Here is a 19,027-nt window from a genome sequence, read left to right as displayed (position 1 = left end):
CCTTCATGACCATGCGGAAAAGTTCTTTAGCAAGGCACATTCTCATCCCAACCCACTAATCAGACAAGCTTCCAGTTATAGTGAACATGACTATCACAAACATGAAAGACCTAAGGCAATCCTGCTTTCAGTAGAACAGAGCTAACTCCATAGTTCACAAAGTGCGAGCATAAGACTCACAACCTCCCCCCATCAAGCTTCTCGACACAGATAAAGGGGAAAATAAAAAGCATTTTATGCTTCACCCAGCAAGCCAGTAACGTTGTTGTTGTTTGTTTTGTTTATATCCTTCACCAATGATTTGTGGAATCTATAGCTATCGTGTAAAATAAAAACCTTTGTAAATGGCACTGCATCGATCTCCACTGTAAATTTGTGGGCCTCGTTGGCAGCTGCGTTTCCGCTCCCCAACTAACAAGCTACAGGATCGAATCATGACGTGGTTATGGATGTTTTGAGATTGTCTACACGTTTGGAACTGTAAAAGGTAACTTAAATTTGCCACTGCGTGAAGATCAAAATCGTGAATGCTGTAATATATTTAAGATTACAAATTGAAAGCAACATAAGCCGGAAACCGCAAGTTACAGAAGTATAGAGCAGAATATCATTTATACTATCTAGAATTTTTATTTTTAGGAAGTTGCTTAACTATGACATTTAAATTCCTTATGTTCAAAAAAAAAAAAAATACATTTTATGGAAACAATTAAACCTTATTTTAACTATTTTAAATTATAATCATACATTATTTCAAAGCTTTAGAAATTTCCTTAGGATGTAAATTCGATTGTATTTTGTAAAATTTGACTTTAGTTTTAAAGTGATAAAATATAAATTCTCATATGGGAGCAATAGGTGACAACACTCGGGACAATGTTCGAGAAGATATTTATATCTAACACCAGCTACTTCTTTAGCTTCAGTTTTCAGCGCTGCAGATCTACATTCAAGATGGCAAAAGACGATATATTTGATCATGTGCATTTCATTCTTCAGCAGGTGCTATATTAATTATATCAGTTGTTAAGCATTAGACTTAGATTACTGCATAAATTAATTGAGTGGAATTATTTCTGAAAATAAACGTAAATTAATTTTGCTTATTATGTCATAATTATCTCTTATAAATTACATAACGTTATATTCAAATTTTTACGCTTTTTTTTTGTTAGATGGGTGAAGCAAGCATGCTTTTATATTCTATTTAAACGTAAATTAATTTTACTTATTATGTCATAATTATCTCTTATAAATTACATAACGTTATATTCAAATTTTTACGCTTTTTTTTTTTTTTTTTTTTTTTTGTTAGATGGGTGAAGCAAGCATGCTTTTATATTCCCGTTATCTGTAGAACAAAATGTATGGATAGGATGTTATGGAGTTATAAGCTCTGATCATGGCAGAATAATAACAGCATTGCCATCCATTACCCTCCCTGGATACCCATTTTAATGGGCTCGTACGACATGCATGGGCTGATATGTAAATAAAGCCTTGTCTAAAAATTAGAACTATCTCTAGACCACTCCATAATGGCCAATAGATCGTCCAACTCAGCATTGGTTCCATTCAGTGATGTTGGATTCTGATTATGTAGAGATTAGAGTAATTATTATTTGCTTCAGAATCCAACATGATCTTCCATCACAAAGGCTAGACTTGTAAATATTATTTAATGTATATAACTTATTTAAAACCTAATATTCATATAACTACCTTAATTTTGTCAAATATTTAATTGTTTAATCAAAGATATGTGTTAATAGTAATAAGATTCTGTATTAAATATTATTAAGCTATTTTATTTATTGTTATGTCAATATTATAAGAACGTGTATTTGTAATTTAACTACGCATTTATTGAAATGCAAATATTCTATTTATTCTTGTTTGTGAAAGTTTAACGTCATGTAATAACTGAATGTAGTGGTATAACCTTATGTAACGTTAGCGAAAATGTTTACGTTTATTTGTTGTCATGGAAAGGCGTGAAATAAACGAGCGCGAGTGGAACAGAGCGAGGAGTGGAAAAAAGAATAATAAAAAAATATAAGAGGTAACAAGAAGGAGTCGGGACGGAATTTTGGAACTAAAAGGTAGCAAAGAGATAAACTAGAGAAGTAGAAGTAAATAAAAGGTTCTTAAGGGTAGGAGTTGAGTGGATATTTTTTCTTTTATAAGTGAGCAAGGACGAAACGAGCTTTATAGTTAGCTGAAAGTATAATCAGCAGTAATAATGAAAAGGAAATTAATACTACAATCGGATAAAATAAAAAGCTGTATGTTTAAGGAAGAATTCTGAATGAACCCGGCTGTTCTAGAATTGTGGCTTATTTCCGATTTGCCCTAAAAAGAACCTCACGGTGTTTAATTAGTTTATGAGTGGTAACGACGATAGTTGAAGTACCCTGTAATTGAAGTCTAGAATTCTGAAGTGCGTTTGATAGTGCTTTAAGTATAACCGTGGATAAGTCTTGTAGATGTGTTTTTATTAAGTAAGATAAATAAGTTCCAAAGGTTTGCTCACAACATAATTGATGTATTAGGAACTATTTCCGGTAAGGTTTATCATAGTGTATTATTTCTATGCTTGAAGAATTGTGTGTTAATTACGCTATGCTTAACGCTACTTTAACTGTGGAAACCCTTCGTGATTGAGAGTTGGAGATAAGAATTGTTTGAAAGATATTTTCAGCTATTAGTGCTTGTAATATTTTGAACTTATAGCATGACTGAGAATTGTGTGAAAACTGACTAGATTGGATGTTCCATTATATTAATTTAAGTGTAGAAACTTTGTAACCCAGAAGCTGAGAAAGTCCATGTGAAGACTTGGAAGATTGTGCTATTGAGATCATCTAAACTTAATGCTTGACTTGTTTCTAGTATATAGAAATTAGAAGTAAAATTTATGTATGTGTTATATGACCTATATTAAATGTTTCATTTGTTAATCTAACTATTGTATTTGCCTGAATCTCTTTTACTGCACCATTCATAAAATATTCGAACCAAAGCGGGTAAATTAAGTAAGTCAAATATACTCGGCCAGTATATATATTAAGGAGAAATAGTTGAGGGTTGATTTTTCTTCAATTCTTGAACTAATTCAGATATAGAGTGGCGCAGTCTTTAAGTGTAAATTTTTTCTATATTTAAATTCGAAACCAACTAGCAACCATTTTAGGTTAAGAACATCGTAGTAAATAACATGTCGGATCCAAGGTACAGATTAAGACGAAGTAGGATCCAACAGTGACAAGTTCCTCGTTCCCCCACCACTGAGCAGAACCGTTCATATTCCAGGGAAAACCATCCACCGACACAGAACTCCTCAAGGGCCACGCCAGAGAGCACCCTCCGCAGAGACTCAAAATGCTCTCTCAGGACAAAACCCCGAAATCTGATCCCCCCCCCCCTCACCGGGAGCAAAATTCCGGAAGAAACCTAAGAAAAGCGAAGCTCTCCGTCCCATTTTAGTCGCCTATTACGACATGCATGGGCTGTAGTGGCGCTATTCTTATCCCGGCCACCACGTGTAAGAACTGCTTATATTGCTGTAAGTAAAGCCCTCTCTAAAAATTAAGACGATCCTTAGACCACTCCATAGTGGCCGAAAGATCGTCCATCTCAGCGTTGGTTTCACTCAGTGACAGCCCCCACCCCCGCCACCATTCAGCAAAACCGCTCATATTCCAGGGAAAAGCATCCACCGACAAGGCCCCTCACGGACCACGCCGGAGAACACCCCCACCAGAGACTCAAAATTCTCTCTCAGACAAATCCCCCGAAATCTAAGCCCCCCCCCACCGGGAGCAAAACCTTGAAAAGAAACCTAAGAGAGCGAAACTCAGCGTCTCATTTTAGTCGCCTCTTGCGACATGCATGGGCTGCAGTGGCACTATTATAAGCCCAGCCACCACACGAGGAGAGATTACACAAATTTTATTGTTACCCAATATCTAGATAAGTTCTGTTAAAAAAAAAAAAAATCGAAGGTGTCTTTCTTTATTAGATTATTTAATTTTTTTCTAGAAAATTTTTAAATAATTTTACCACTCTTTAATATTAGAATTTAAAATTAATTTTTTTAATTTAAAATTTTAAAATCTATTTAAAAATTTAATAGTGTAATGGATAATTTCGTCAACTGGTTATCCAGGACTAGCTCGCTGAAAATCAGAACTGCTTATATTGCTGTAAGGTGGCATTTACGGTGCGCATTCCTTTTTAATATTATTGATGGACTTTAAAAGGCTCCAAATAAGCTGAATAAATTTCCTCAGCTTCTAGGGGAAACATAACACCTAAAAAGAACAAAAAAAAAACAATAAAATCCGCATCCTTTTTTTAGTACTACTAACGGCAGTGCTCTAAAAGCTGCAGACATGTGTTCCGGAAGTGATTTTCGTTCATTCTCAAGGTCAGGGTCCTCGAATTCCACATTTCATTCGATGCAGATCAGTGATATTTGTACGGAATCTAAAGCGTGCAATTCTGGAACATAAATGAATGTTGCGAATGTCTCTGCGCATGCGTTCAACTTTTGCTGTCGCATTATCTCAAATTATTCCATGGATGAAATATGAATATTTTAATGAAAATATGAATTCGAATCACATACTAATTCGTGAGTTGCTGTATTTCAAATGACGAATATATTGGATCAATAAGTGCAAAATTAGCGGTTACTGCACAAGAACAGTAGCGTAGCGTACAATTGGCATTTTGCCAAATACCTCTCGTCAGTTTTCTGGAAATTCCAATTCCCCCAGATGTTCTACGGTAAGTGTGTCGCCAAAATTAGTTCCCATATCTTAACCGCCCATCTGTTGACCTTTTCTCGACGCTTTCGAACTTCACTCGGACATTTCCACAGCTGTCGTGTTCCTTCCCGCCTATGGGCACGTGCTTTGTGTACTAACCCAAGTCCGTCGGCACCTTCTGTCTTTCTCGGAGCTCGCGCCGTAAGATCACGTGAGCAAATGTTCGAAACGCGACTGGTCGCAATCAATTCCCGAAAGCACACCCGCCCGCGTTTCGTCGTCATCCCTCCCCTCTCCCATAATGAGACCGTCCAACCGGCGTCACGTGACTCTATCCACCCGCCTGACGGTCGTCTTGTGTACGGTTTAAGCCGTCTTAGCGGAACAACAAACAAAAAAGCCTTACGTTATGTGCTGAGTTGCTTTGGCTTCCGTTAAACTTCGGACTTCTCCAGGATATTAACTTTAACGTAAAAAAATAGTCAACCCTGACAGATTTTATGCCAGTCGACAGATAACTGACCTTCTCATTCTTTCACAGATACCTGAAGGAAAGAGGTAAGATGTTGTTTGTCAGTTAAGGCGAAACATAGCGAGCGCTTGTTGCTTCTATAACTGTCACGTTAACGGCATGTTGTACGTCACTGCAAAGTGTCATACGTTCGCAGATAACTGACAGGTGTTAACTAGGTGACGTACATTTCTTTTTGCTGATTTTGTATGGTTTCCTTCATCTCTTTACATTCACAGTGTAATCATAAACGTGGATCAGCATAGAATTTTTAAATCCCGACAACCAGTGATTTATTTATCATTTTCTCTCTATTCTATTCTATTAAACAGTTTGTATTGAAAGCCCTTTCTTGAAAATGTATTAACTCCACAGAATGACACCGATATTATTATTTTTTTCATAATAGATGCTTAATATTGAGTAAAAATTCCGTACGATTTTTGTGACCCCTTTTCAAGTACAAATGACGTCACTCTACAAGTCTTATCATTACATTACAATATATTTTATTTATTTTATGTAATTCTCTGCACGTGCAGAAATGTACATTTCGTTTCTTTTAGAAATAATGCTAATATAGAAAATGTACATCTTAACGAAGTATTTTTTGGGAAAAAAATGTAATGGGAAGTGAATCACAATTAAGTGAATAATGTAAACAACTGAATCCTATAAAATATATGAAAGTGACCCTAAAGAATCATAACAAAAAAAAAAAAAAAGTATTTCTTAATCTTGGTTTTCCTATACTGTTGTGTACGCCATTATTTTGATTAAAGGTATACGTAATTTGACATCTTCCTTTGCAACAGTATATTTCTCTTATTCACCAGACAGACTGTCTTTCCCTAGCATATTGTCAATAAATTCTTCCTTTATATTAATTTTTTTAGGCTCCACATTTCTGAGACGAAACAAGAAACTTCATTGTTAAAACATCCGCAGCTAATATTCCCCCCCCCCCCTTTCATCCTATTTTTGAATTCCGATATCAAGAATAGAATGTACAGTCCTGTATTCTTCTATTAATTGATTTCGTCTAAACTGGAAAGTAATTTTGCATTTTCAGAGGAATTGTAGGAAATCGACCAAAAATTTTGCATTAGAATTCGGTTTTAAAATATTCGTTTGCAAGTTGTGAAATTGACATTTTTTTATGAAAATATAAAAGAAAAAGCTCACGGTCTTCTATGAATAATAAATAATTAATTTTAATTCAAGTTATTATCGACCTTCCATCTGTGATTAAAGAAGGAAACATAAATCTATCTGAGATGACGATGGCGTAAAATCCTACCATGAACTTACGTAAGATTAAATATGTGATGTACCGGAGTATACGGAAGGAAAATAGTCTACAGCCACACTTCCAGACCGAATAACTGTGTTGTGTATTGGTGTGTCATCACCAGTCTGAGAAACAATGTGTATACACGCGATTCACTACTCAATGAATGTATTTACTTGCAGCTTATTTTTTTATCTCCTTTATTTTTTCATTTTATTCATTTTTACATATAAAATTATAGCGTAAGAATAATTCTAGTGGATGATTCTATGAAAAATTAGGTCATAATGAAATATTTATAATAATTTTATTAACTTATTCAATACACCTAATAATTTTTAAAGTTAAATATATTTATAATAACTATTTAGGGTATTGCTATGTATCATCGATATGGTGCAAACTTCTATTTGAATGTAAAAGTGAAACGGTCTCTAAAAATAAGACGATCTCGAATTTAATATCTTGCGCAAAGCAATTTAAATGAACTCAGACTATGGGAACATCTTTTTCTGAAATTCATTTATTTATATGTGATATTAAAAAAAAAAATCCCAATTTTACACTTCAAACCGTTTAAATAACTATGAAAAGTATTTATTATTGAATATCATTTTTATATAATAAAAACATATTTTAGATGTCGCTTTCACAGCGATGACGTCACTCTACAAGTCTTACCAAGCCACGTCCTAATGCAAACAATTCGTTTCGACGAAATCACTTAACAAAAGGGGGAGAAAGTTCCCTTTATTTGCTTTTATCAAAACCCGTCCCTGATAAGTTAATGGAGTGTGCAAAAGAACCAACCCACCCCTAACTTTGTGTTTCACGTTTCGATGAATGGTGACAGGTTATTAGGAAAAGTGAGATTTCGCCCACTTCCACTAAATTGCCACGCTCACATTTCACTAATGCATTGCTTTAACAATGAGGTCGCTGCACGCAAAACGTGCTAGCCTAGTGAGATCTGCAAATAAGGAAAACTTTATATGTATAATTTTAACTCAACAATAATATTAAGCAATATATAATAAGGAGAAAAGGAAGCAGTTGTTTGTGATGATGTGGGACAATAGAGAAGCAGATGTTGCGTAACAAAATTTTTCCTTTAGTTTTTCAAAAATGATCTCTCCCGTTTTTGTGATATTTAAGAATTTATTTTATTTATTAATATTTTTATTATTACAGGATAATAATTACTAATCAGTTTCTTATCTCTATAACAACAGTTTTCTTTTACTTCCTTGACGGAAATGGTAGTTACGTTCATACTTTCGTGTTGCCATGACGACACCGATTCTGCCTCAGTATCAGTGTCGCTTAAAATCACATGACGTAATGTAACCATTCGTAAAAGCTATGTGTTAAACAAAATAATGCAATATACTTAATTTTATATTATATAATCAATGTTGTTAAAATATTCTATTTTTATAAAAATTCAATTAAGATATGAATGTTGTGCAAAAGCCTAGTCTTGGACAGCAAAATCTTTTTTTGAAAAGAAGAATCGAATTAATGTAGGTCAGATGAGTGTCTATTTTAGCAAAGCAATGAAGGGATGGGGTTTAAAGAAATAAATGTACAATAAGCATAAATATATTTTTCTTAAGAAGTTTTAATATGGTATTGCCACTTTGAAAGGGGATTTTATTTCCCTGTTTCTGAAAAATACAACAAAACAGACATAAAAATTTCATTTAATGCGAATAAAATATTACAGTACAAAAGTTCTTAAAAGAACTGGGCGATGGACTGAGTCCTTGACTCTTTATCCCATCATCTGAGTGAAGAAAATCTGTGTGGATGGAGTATTATTGAGCTAAAAAGCTCTAGTCATGGCTGGGTAACGGCAATAGCCCAGCCTCAATTAAAACTTCATTTACAGCATTGCCATTTGTTACCCTGGAAGTCCTAAAAAGGACTTCTGGCTTGTCTCGAAACAAAACCCATTTGCGAATTCACAGTACAAAATTTCTTAGTCCTTATAAGGACTGGCTTAAAGGGGCGAAGCAAGAATGCTTTTCATATTCCCCGTTATCTGTAGAGGACAGTGTAGAGATAAGGTGTTATTGAGCAATTAAAGCTCGGATCATGGCAGGAGGGTAACAACAATAGCCGAGCCTCAGTTAGATCTTCATTGGCTACAGCATTGCCATCCATTACCCTCCAAGGGTATTGGATTGAATGAATCAATCACCGCATCTCACAAAATTTCTTTTAAAAATTCAATTATATAAATTTGATAGAAAACATTTTAAGGTGTATGCTATTTTTACACTTTTTACAAAGTACATCGTAATATTTAAAATATATTTTAGAAGTTTTAGCAAACATATAATATGTTTACTATTATTTTCAAGAGAAATAAAAATTAATATAGTGGGCGTTCTCAAACAACTAATGAACAAAACTTGGTCTTAGAAATGTACCAAACCATTTTTATTGTTGCACGTGATATTTCATCCCACTTGGTCCAAGTGATTATAAACAGAATGTATAATATTTTGTATATATTTTCATCTGTATTTAAAAAATTGTAAAGGAAACAGATCATTTGCTAATAGATTGTGTAGTAAGCGTGTAAGCGTTGTAGAGCCTTATACTTTTAGATTTTCGTATTGAGAATTAACCTTAGAAATTTCAACGACATTACTTGAAGAAAGACCTTAAAAGTTCAGTTTTAATGCCGATTAGAGGAGCTGTTTTTTCAGCTTTTATTTTAGTATTTTTTTTAAATGGCACTTAATAGCCCATTCTCTCCAACATAGTCATCACACAAGAGATAAGTTGGTGGCTTTATTTCGCTGCTAATTTTTGTGAAATTGATAGTAATCTTTCGTCGCAAATTTCAATTCAGGTCAGTAGCGTTTATGGCACACATTCCTTCTCGGGGAGAGAGTTAACGCTGAGATGTTTTGGCTTCCGCAATTTTATTTTTCAATTCGCTAATCATAATTACTGCGTCTGGAGTAGTCACTTCATGACTCTTTCTGGCAATAAAACGAAGCGTGAAATTTTGCGCATTATGTTATTCAGAATAGAAACATTAAGCCTGCTTGTCGCATTCTTGTTCTTCGCATTAAAACATGAATATAAGATACACACATTTATAAAGAAAGTAAAGTGTAATTAACTCAACGGTTGAAAGGAGAAATTTCATCGCTTTTATTTGTTTTTTGTTTGTTTCGTTACAAAATTTTCTTAATTGTAAAATAGACAAATATTCCTTTGCTTTTAGCTTTTATGTTTACCCATTTTTTATTTATATTTTTCTCTTTTTACTGACCGTTTTTAAGGAACAACTTACTTAGAAAGAAAGCTAAGTGGTAGAAACGAATGGAGAACTCTTTTTTCTCCTTTTGTAAACTGATCTGAAAACCCATACAATTAGGCAAAACATACCGATGAAAGTCATCCATTTGGAGAAGGGGGAAAAAAAGACAACACTACACTGGTAAAACACTCATCGCACTATTCGCTAGTTTCTCCAACTGCAGTCTATCCTTTACGAAAATTATACATGTTCTGATAATATGGGTGTTTATATATCCCATAAAGTCACAAATTTCAAAAGAAAATAAAATGAGTTCTTAGTTTTTAAACACCGAATTAGGGAAAAAATCCAAAATTATTCCTAGAGCAATGCCTGTTTTCTCATAAAAAAAAAAATAATAATTTAAAAAAATCGTATGGTCTTTCACTGATGCAAGTAGTTTTTCTTCCTGAAACTTGGTAAAATAGATCTAGAACTCGCACTATTTCCAGATAATATTGCCATTTAGGATCATAAGATGGCAGCAGCTGTTTGCGGTACTCGCTACGAAGTCTTCAAAATCACTGACAATAATGAACTCAACTATCAGTGATGACCAGGAGATCGGATTCATGCCAATTATCAAAAGTTATTCAGGACTAAAAGAATTCCACTAACTTTCCTTTGGAAATAAAAAAAGGCATTACAGGATTATTATTTCTACATCAGAAGCCACAAGACTTATAGCACACTAGTGCCATAATGCGAACAGCAGATGAAAAGATAAAGGGAACCTATAGCTGGAGATGGTAGTCTTTTGCGAATACCTCATGAAGAATGCCGTGCCAGAACAGACAGAAGGAAAGAGAGAGAAGTTCATTGGGTTTACTGTCAGTCTATAAATAGGTATTGAACAGTTGATTCTCGTGTTTTTGTAAGCCTACAGGAAAGCGAAGGAATGACTGATGTCAGTTCAATGGAACCACACCTATGGAAGTATGTGAAGAAAAAATATAGGAAAACAGTCTGTAAGAGAGGGAGACCATCGATTAGTAGAACTGCTCCATTGAAAGCATCAAGGACATTTAGAGACATTTGGAATGCACCAGCAGAAATGCGCGAACAGTGTTCTTAGGTTGGATTTCCTAAATAAGATTTCAGATTTGAATAGGGTTAGCAGCAATACTGAGAAATAAAAAGAGTAACGTCTTGAACAGAACAGGACACTGAGTTTTAATAATTCAGTTTTTTGAGTTGAGCTTTTAATAATAAGTGAGATCAGCTAAAATCCCTTGGAAGTCTTTCTTTCACCCCCCCCCCACCTCACTTATTCATCTAGGCTATTTGTTTCATGCATCTTAAGTTTGTATTTCAACTGCACATGTTAAGAGCATTTTATGAAAAACTGATGAATAATAATGTTTATTTTCCTGACTTGTCCAGTCTGTTTCCTTTTCACCAGGCTCCTCCTGTGCGTGAAAATAAACATGACACTATTACACTGCCTTTTTATGTGTCTCGTGGTTGTCATATATCTCGAGCATGGCGTGCACAACGTAATTCACTTGTCACCTGAATTATGATGCCATGTCTGCGTTTCCTAAAGAAAGGTTTTCATAATTTATGAAATCGATGTTGTAGTCAGCATGTGAGAAATATTCTCTTGGCAAGAAAAAATATTCTGGAAATAAACCAGGTATATGAAAAAGGACTAAAAAGATGGACAAAAAACATATTCCTGTTAAACGAACTTTTCTTGTACTGTTACCATGGTGATACTGCAGAAATTGACACCTCAAACTGTGTAGTCAAGGTAACAAGAATACTGCATTGTGTACCATTTTGATGTTATCTTAAGACCGAAACATTCGTCTAGGTTTGATATTCGTGTTACATACCATCTAATAAAAACCAGAAAGATCAAATTTCAAAATAATAATAATAATAATAATAATAATAAAACATCACAAGATATATTAGAGTTGAACAACTTTTCTATATTTGGACATTAAAATTCATGACTAGTCTTAAAATAATACATTTTCTTTTTTTTTTTTCATATAAAAATATAAAAGGAAAAGATATGTTCGTTTTTGTTATATACAGGGTGTTCGGGATAAATTTGACATATTTATAATTAATTATATTTTTCCGTAAGTTACATGTATTAACACACACTTCTCTTCATTTAAAAGTTTGGACCCTTCTTCATTCATATACAAGATGTCAGAAAGGATGGATAGCTGGAACCCACCTGAATCATGGAAGAGAATAACTTGTATCATGATGATTCGTGCCCGCCATCAAAATAAGGATATTACGACTGCTGCCCAATGCTCCCTGAATACAGTAAAAACAATCAGGCATGAACTAGAGACTTGCAATGGTGACTACGAGGATGTAGCAAGAAGAAAGATCCCTAGCAGACGATCTGATTGCGTTCGTACAGCAGAATTCCTCGCAAATCTGCAGGAACAGGTGTTGAAGAACCCTGGCATTGGAATTCGGGCTTTGTTCGTGGAGTTGCTAACTGTAGTCAAGCCCTGGATAACAAGGGTAGCCAATGGTAGGCCGTATGTATGGCAGCAGGATTCGGCCCCTTGCCACACCTCTGGGAAAAGTCAAAAATGGTTGTCTGAAAATTTCTACGACTTCACCAGTCCAAATGTTTGGCCTCCAAACTCCCCAGACCTTAACCCCATGGATTATTTTGTATGGGGCGCAGTTGAAAAAGACACCAATCGCACTTCCAGTAATACAAAAGCCCAGTTAATGGATAAAATTAAAACAGTTTTTGCGGCCCTTCCCAGGGAGACTGTAGCATCAGCTTGTTCGAGGTTCCGAAGCAGAATTGAAGCTGTGATCGATGCTAATGGTGGTTATTTTGAGTAAATCTTGTTGATAGTATTGTAATTAATTCTGCCTGTAATGTTTTTTTGTCAATTCATTAAATTTAATAGATACAAAGAAGATTTTCTTTTTCCTTACGAAACTGTCAAATTTATCCCGAACACCCTGTATATATATATATATATATATATATATATATTAATTTACTTATATATTAATTTACTGTATATATATATATATATATATATATATATATATATATATATATATATATATATATATATATTAATTTACTTATATATTAATTTACTGTATATATATATATATATATATATATATATATATATATATATTAATTTACTTATATATTAATTTACTGTATATATATATATATATATATATATATATATATATATATATATATATTAATTTACTGTATATATATATATATTAATTTACTTATATATTAATTTACTGTATATATATATACAGTAAAAATTAATAATATTAATTTAATAATAATAAGTAAAATAATTTAAAATTATATATTTTTATACACAAACTAAATGACATATCAGAACATTCTAAAAAGTGCTAACTCTTAGTGTATCGAGATTTATGATAGTATGAATAGTTGTACTTAGTTTATCCTGTTTTCATATTTTCGGCCAAGATCCAACAGTGGTTTAACCTACCTCCATATTAATCTTCTAATGTACCTTATCTTTTTTTATTTACTGTAAAGATCGGATTCTTATAAATGTTACTCGCTTCTGGAACGCGAGGAACATTTAATAGACTTTTCAAGCGAAGGTGAGTTACTGAAATGGATTTTTTTTTTTTCCATTTCCCAGAGAAACTCAATTGTTTATTAAAACAAAGGCCTAAAAACGCACGTTATAGTAGATATATCGATGGCGTTCTGATCTTTTACGTCTTGTAATGATAAACAACTACTATAACCATATTATTTTCCATGGGCAAGAATTCTAGTTCAGAATTTTTTGTGCCTTGTCATTTTAGTCTTTTTATGTGTCGAATTCTAAGCTGAGAGAACCCACGCAAAAAAAATAAATAAATAAATAAATCGATATCGAGGTACTCATGCGAAAATCATGTCCTCAATACACGAGGTCAAATCCCCATTTCTTTATTCTTTGCATTGTCCGGGGGGGGGGGGGGAGTCACTGTGGTCGGCGCCACCTGCATTCGATCACTTTGAAATGTGCATTGTTCCGACGTACAGCGTAAATAAGTTGACAACAGACAGCTCAATTGATTTCTGGGACGGCTGCAAAATCGGTAAACACTGCCCCAACAGTCGAGTTTTTTTTTTTTTTTCCTCCCCTTGGTCGATTTGGGTGAATTGCTCACAGTTGGGTGAATTCATACACTTAAGTGTACAATAACTAGTCATTATGTGGTTAAAAATAAATAAAAAATAATAATAATAAAAAACCTTTCCTTAAGGATAGATTTTTTGAAATAAGTTAACAAACACTAGCCGCGTTTTTATATGAAAAACTTATAATTATTTATACAGTGTTTTAAAAATAGCAGACGAGAAAAGTGACATTCCTATTATTCAGTTCTATAATTCAAGGATTAGATGTAGAATAATTGCCATAGCAACCTGAGTGTACATTCCGACTTAGTTCATTTGGCTTTTTTTTTTCTTTCTTTGATTCTTTGCTATACATTATACAATTATGATATGACAAAATGTTTTCTTGCAAAGTAACAGTGCGTAATCTCAAACCAGGCACAATGTTTTTTTTTTATATGTGAAAATCAACAAGAAAGACTAATTAATTATAAACAAAATATTAATGTGGGATTTGGTATTAAAATAAAATAAAGTGTATCAGTGTCTGTTCACAACCCCATCATTTTTTGTTGTTTTTTTTTTCCATCACGACCAAGTAAATATGTCTGAGACGGGTATTAATAGATTAAGGTGCGTGCAGGTTATCGATTGTATCTTCCCTCTCGCAATTAGATCAGTTAATATGACCAAACCGTAATATCTGGGCACGCGTCAACAACAACAACATGATACCATGGCAACCTGTGTGTAGCTAAATATCATCTGCTTCATGCAATAGACTTGGAAAATAATATACAACTACGAAATCATTTTTCATTGGATAATTATGTATATTATGACGTCATCTTATTCTGTTATTCTTCTGGTTCTAGGGTAACAAAAAGTGTGTTTTTTTTTTTTATGATAAATACTGTAGCTTGTATAGTATTGTTTATTTTCAATTATATCAACTCTGACCTAATTCTCTCCTTCGATTTACTACGGAACTTTAGATTTGTAGTCGCAGGTGAATATTAAGTGATGTGTATAGAGTCTCGTTAAATATTTCATCAATTCGATCACGGTTGTTCGGAGATAACGGAACTTTGCGTTTGTATGTAATGTGTGTGTGTGTGTGTAGGCGCGGCCTTCTTAATGACTAGATCGTCATCAATTATTATTAAACTCGTCAGAGCGAAGACATTGCCTAAGAGAAATGATGCTTACGACCTCATCTAATAAACATGGTAATCAATAATAGCCAGTCTTCGGTATACTGAGATGACATCTTAAATGCATGGAGTCTTCAGTTATTTATTGTATCGTTCGCTAGTTAAGAACAATCTAGTGATTTGGTATATATTCTCTAAAAAAAAAAATTCCAAGATTGGGTTATTATTATTCGTGACAGCTCCAAGGAGTCCGAAGACTCATCGCGGGAGGACACCTACAACTGTCTCAACTATTACACCGAACCTCTACTACGAATCATCTCCATCAACGCCATCTATTGCTCACCTCCACCACTACCACAACTATATTCGAGTTTATATATTGGAAAAAACGTCTTTGTTTATTATTATCCCTAATGATACGACCAGTTGTTATATAGGAAACACAACCAGATTTTAGAATAATGGTCATTCACTTTACAAGAACTTTTATTGTTTAGGATACTGATGGTCATTCATACGACTTCTGTCATCAGTGAGATACCTGAATTTATCAGCTCGAAATTTGAATTCATCTCTGAATTCGTTTTCTGTATTAATCGTCTATTTTTTAACTCTCGCGATTCTGTGCTAACTGAGTATTCTTCCGGAACAAATTAAAAATTTTACCAAATTACACTGCCCATAAAAAAGCAAATCCCTAAATGATCTTTTTACTTAAAGTAAAAATCAACAACAAAATAATAATAATAATGACAAAGATTGCACCTTTTATTTCAAGTAGCAAACAATCGTACAAAAAAATAAATAAATAAAAAATCATTAATTTCTAAGTCAAAAATTAAGAATAAAATAATTACATTTTTTTTTATTTTTTTTTAATATAGATATTACCGGAATACATATCCTTACTTGATTGGTCGGAGAATAATGCCATCTCGATGGGCAGTTAATACAAAAACATTTTTGCCTTAATAATGGGTCCATCCATTCTTAAGTTAGTAAGCTTCTAATGTAGTCCATTGCATTAATATCTCATATATTACAAACGACTAGATATTCATAAATATGAAAGATTTACGTATTTATTTTTTTGTTGTTGTCCAATTTTAAATATATGTTCAATAAATCGGCATCAAATAGCTTGCCATCTGTTACATATTGATTAGCCACGTAGCAGCTCCATCAGTGGTCCAAAGAGATCATGAACACCCATTCAAGGAGAAGAAACATCTGTTCAAAGAAAATTTGTGAAGATCCTCGATTTTTTTTTGGTACCCATCATACGGAAACATTTCTATAGTCAAGATGATCGCTGAGTTTAATTTCTCTCTGATTAAGGCATCTTCATTAATAACGTCGTCAGTAATGAGCGTTCTTAGGCTGATCTGGACATTTATCCTGTCGTTAGCAAGCTTAAACGTTGAAGATTACTTCAACGTTTAAGCTTGTTTCTTTGACATAGTTTCTTGTGTGTGCGAATGGGTTTTGTGCCAATCCATTCTTTTTTGGATTGACATAAATGAGCAGGATATCTCGTTTCTCTAGATGCAACCATTTCTTTTATTCTTTCCATTTATTTCATTTAGTGAATATTCCAAATTTAATTTAAAGCAGCTTTATTCGATGAGATAATTTATTGGGATGATTTGCAAATCCTTCCATAGATAAATCCTTGCATAAATTTAGTTCTTATAGTTCTTATAAGAACTGGGCGATGGACTGAGTCCTTGACTCTTTATCCCGTCATCTGAATGAAGTAAATCTGTGTGGATTGAGTGTTATTGAGCTAAAAAGCTCTAGTCATGGCTGGGTAACGGCAATAGCCGAGCCTCAGTTAAAACTTCATTGGTTACAGCATTGCCATTTGTTACCCTGGAAGTCCTAAAAAGACTTTTGCATAAATTTATTTACTATCGGAATTAATATAAATTTTAGTGATAAAAATTTTAAATAAGTGTTCTAATAAATTTTGTATTTTCTTCCAAAAAATAAACTTTTTTTCTAACTAAATAAAAATTTTATTTTTATAAATTATTAAAAATATTTTATATAAAAGTAACTCGTTTTAACATATAAGAATGTGATTATTCTTATAATCATTTTATTTCTGAGATCTCTTCATACCAGAATAATTTGATCAGCTTGATTACAGTTGTTTAATAATGCAGGAAACGAATTATAGCAAAAAAAAAAAAAAAAAAATTACTATTGCAAATTTTTTGGGGAAAGCCCACAAAGTATCGCACTTTATAAATTGCATACAATTTGTAAAAGTGAAAAATATATAATTAGTTTTATTTTTTCACCTATTTAAATGGACGCAATGGTTTGTAAGGGGCTCCTGTTGGCGTGAGTTTACTTTTAAATATATTGTTGTATTAAAGAAATTAGATTTTATGGGATCTATGAGACTTTATAGCATTGAACACAATGCTAAACCGTAGTACTGATATTCTAGGATAAAAAAAAAAAAGGATTTTGTTGCTATTTGAATTATTTCCTCGACAATGTTGTTGGATGTTTGGGAACACTGTGAGGTTTTTTTTTTTTTTTTAATTTAAAGTTCCCAATTATTATTATTATGCTTGTTTCCTTCCTTCTACTATGTGACTTAATTTCATCTAATCTCCTAATTACAGATTTATACGACAGGGGGCGTTCCGAATGATGCCACCATTATGATAGCTCTCCACTCAAAAGAAATATGACGGCGACATAAAAAAATAGAAGGCAGTTAGAAATCTTTTTGCATACACTCTCATCCTTGTTTTTAATAGATTTATCTCCACACACAAAAAAATCTAATCTGGTAAAGGATGTTTCGGAAAACTATTTCCTTCCTTCTGTTTTGGCTTGTTCGTCATTTTCAAAAATCATGAATATAGCAAAGTTCTTAGGAGTCCCTTTTCTATATAAAATGTAAAAGAAAAAAGTTTTGGCAGGCTTCTTCCCTTATCAAGATTTCTTCATTTTACCCTTGAAGTCGGCTTTCTTGAAATTCCGGTCGCTTATCTTCCCCAAGCAGTTTTAATTCCACTGACAGGATCACGTGATCGTGGTGTTATTATGAAATCTATGATCCTGTCCCCTCCAGCAGGTTCATATACATCTTACATAACCATCATAAAGCTGCCCCGAAAATGCTATCGTTGTATTATCAGCTCTTTCATTTGTCAGTCAGCACCTCCCCAATCAACATTCCTAATTAATAATTCTTTACTTTTTCTTATCTCGTTAAGTAACAATCCTATAATCACTTCTTTTTCCATTTCGGTGGCATACTCCTATCTCTGAACTCTAGAGACTGAATGCTTATTATACCCACACCGTCTCGAACTCTTACCCCTTAATATTAATTGGATACAAGTATATCATTGATATCATAGTTCAGATCTTCCCTGATAAGCAATACACACCGTTCCCTCATTATTCTATTCAATCTCTTCTGATAATGTTCTCATTCCCATATAATTATTTCTAGGTGAGTTGCAAAATGGATAAGTAACTTAGAAGCGTTTTATTTGTGTTTCCGTATGCAAGTTATATCAGGACTTCGCCGAATTGGACTATTGCATTTTGGTATTTGGAATATTTACAAAAAATTACCAAACTTTTTTTTTCTTTTTTTTTCGATCTGACCATCTCAGGAAAGGGACAAAAAGAGTGCAGTAACTCCTCTCTAGCTCTGTTTATTTAATAAAAATTTGGAATATAAATAACAACATGTTCACGAGACTTTTAAGTTTTCGGTTTTATTTGCAAAATTCCTTCACTAGTAAAAGTTATCATTTCATTTCGATCTCGCTTTCTGAAAGAAAGTAGATTATCTGCGATGATTCTCCTGTCATTGACTTGTTCATAAT

The 19,027-nt window shown here is 33.2% G+C and overlaps 1 protein-coding gene across 2 annotated transcripts in view; it reads left to right on the top strand.

Annotated features, from left to right (window-relative positions):
* Positions 1-385: 385 nt before the first annotated feature.
* LOC150105871 (uncharacterized) overlaps positions 386-19,027 on the top strand; it is a 73,786-nt gene continuing 55,144 nt past the window's right edge. Inside the window, exon 1 of one of the 2 annotated variants that reach the window (XM_090393638.1) lies at positions 386-487. The gene's annotated coding sequence lies outside the window, so the exon portion shown is untranslated. Of the gene's footprint in view, positions 488-5,173; positions 5,331-19,027 lie in introns of those variants that run through there. The other variant, XM_090393637.1, reaches the window with a different exon arrangement.

This window comes from Typopeltis vanoorti, chromosome 6 (assembly GCF_054136105.1).
Source record: "Typopeltis vanoorti isolate ZY-2024b chromosome 6, IOZ_Tvanoo_1.0, whole genome shotgun sequence".
Classification (NCBI taxonomy): domain Eukaryota; kingdom Metazoa; phylum Arthropoda; class Arachnida; order Uropygi; family Thelyphonidae; genus Typopeltis; species Typopeltis vanoorti.
This window is presented reverse-complemented; position numbering and strand designations above follow the sequence as displayed.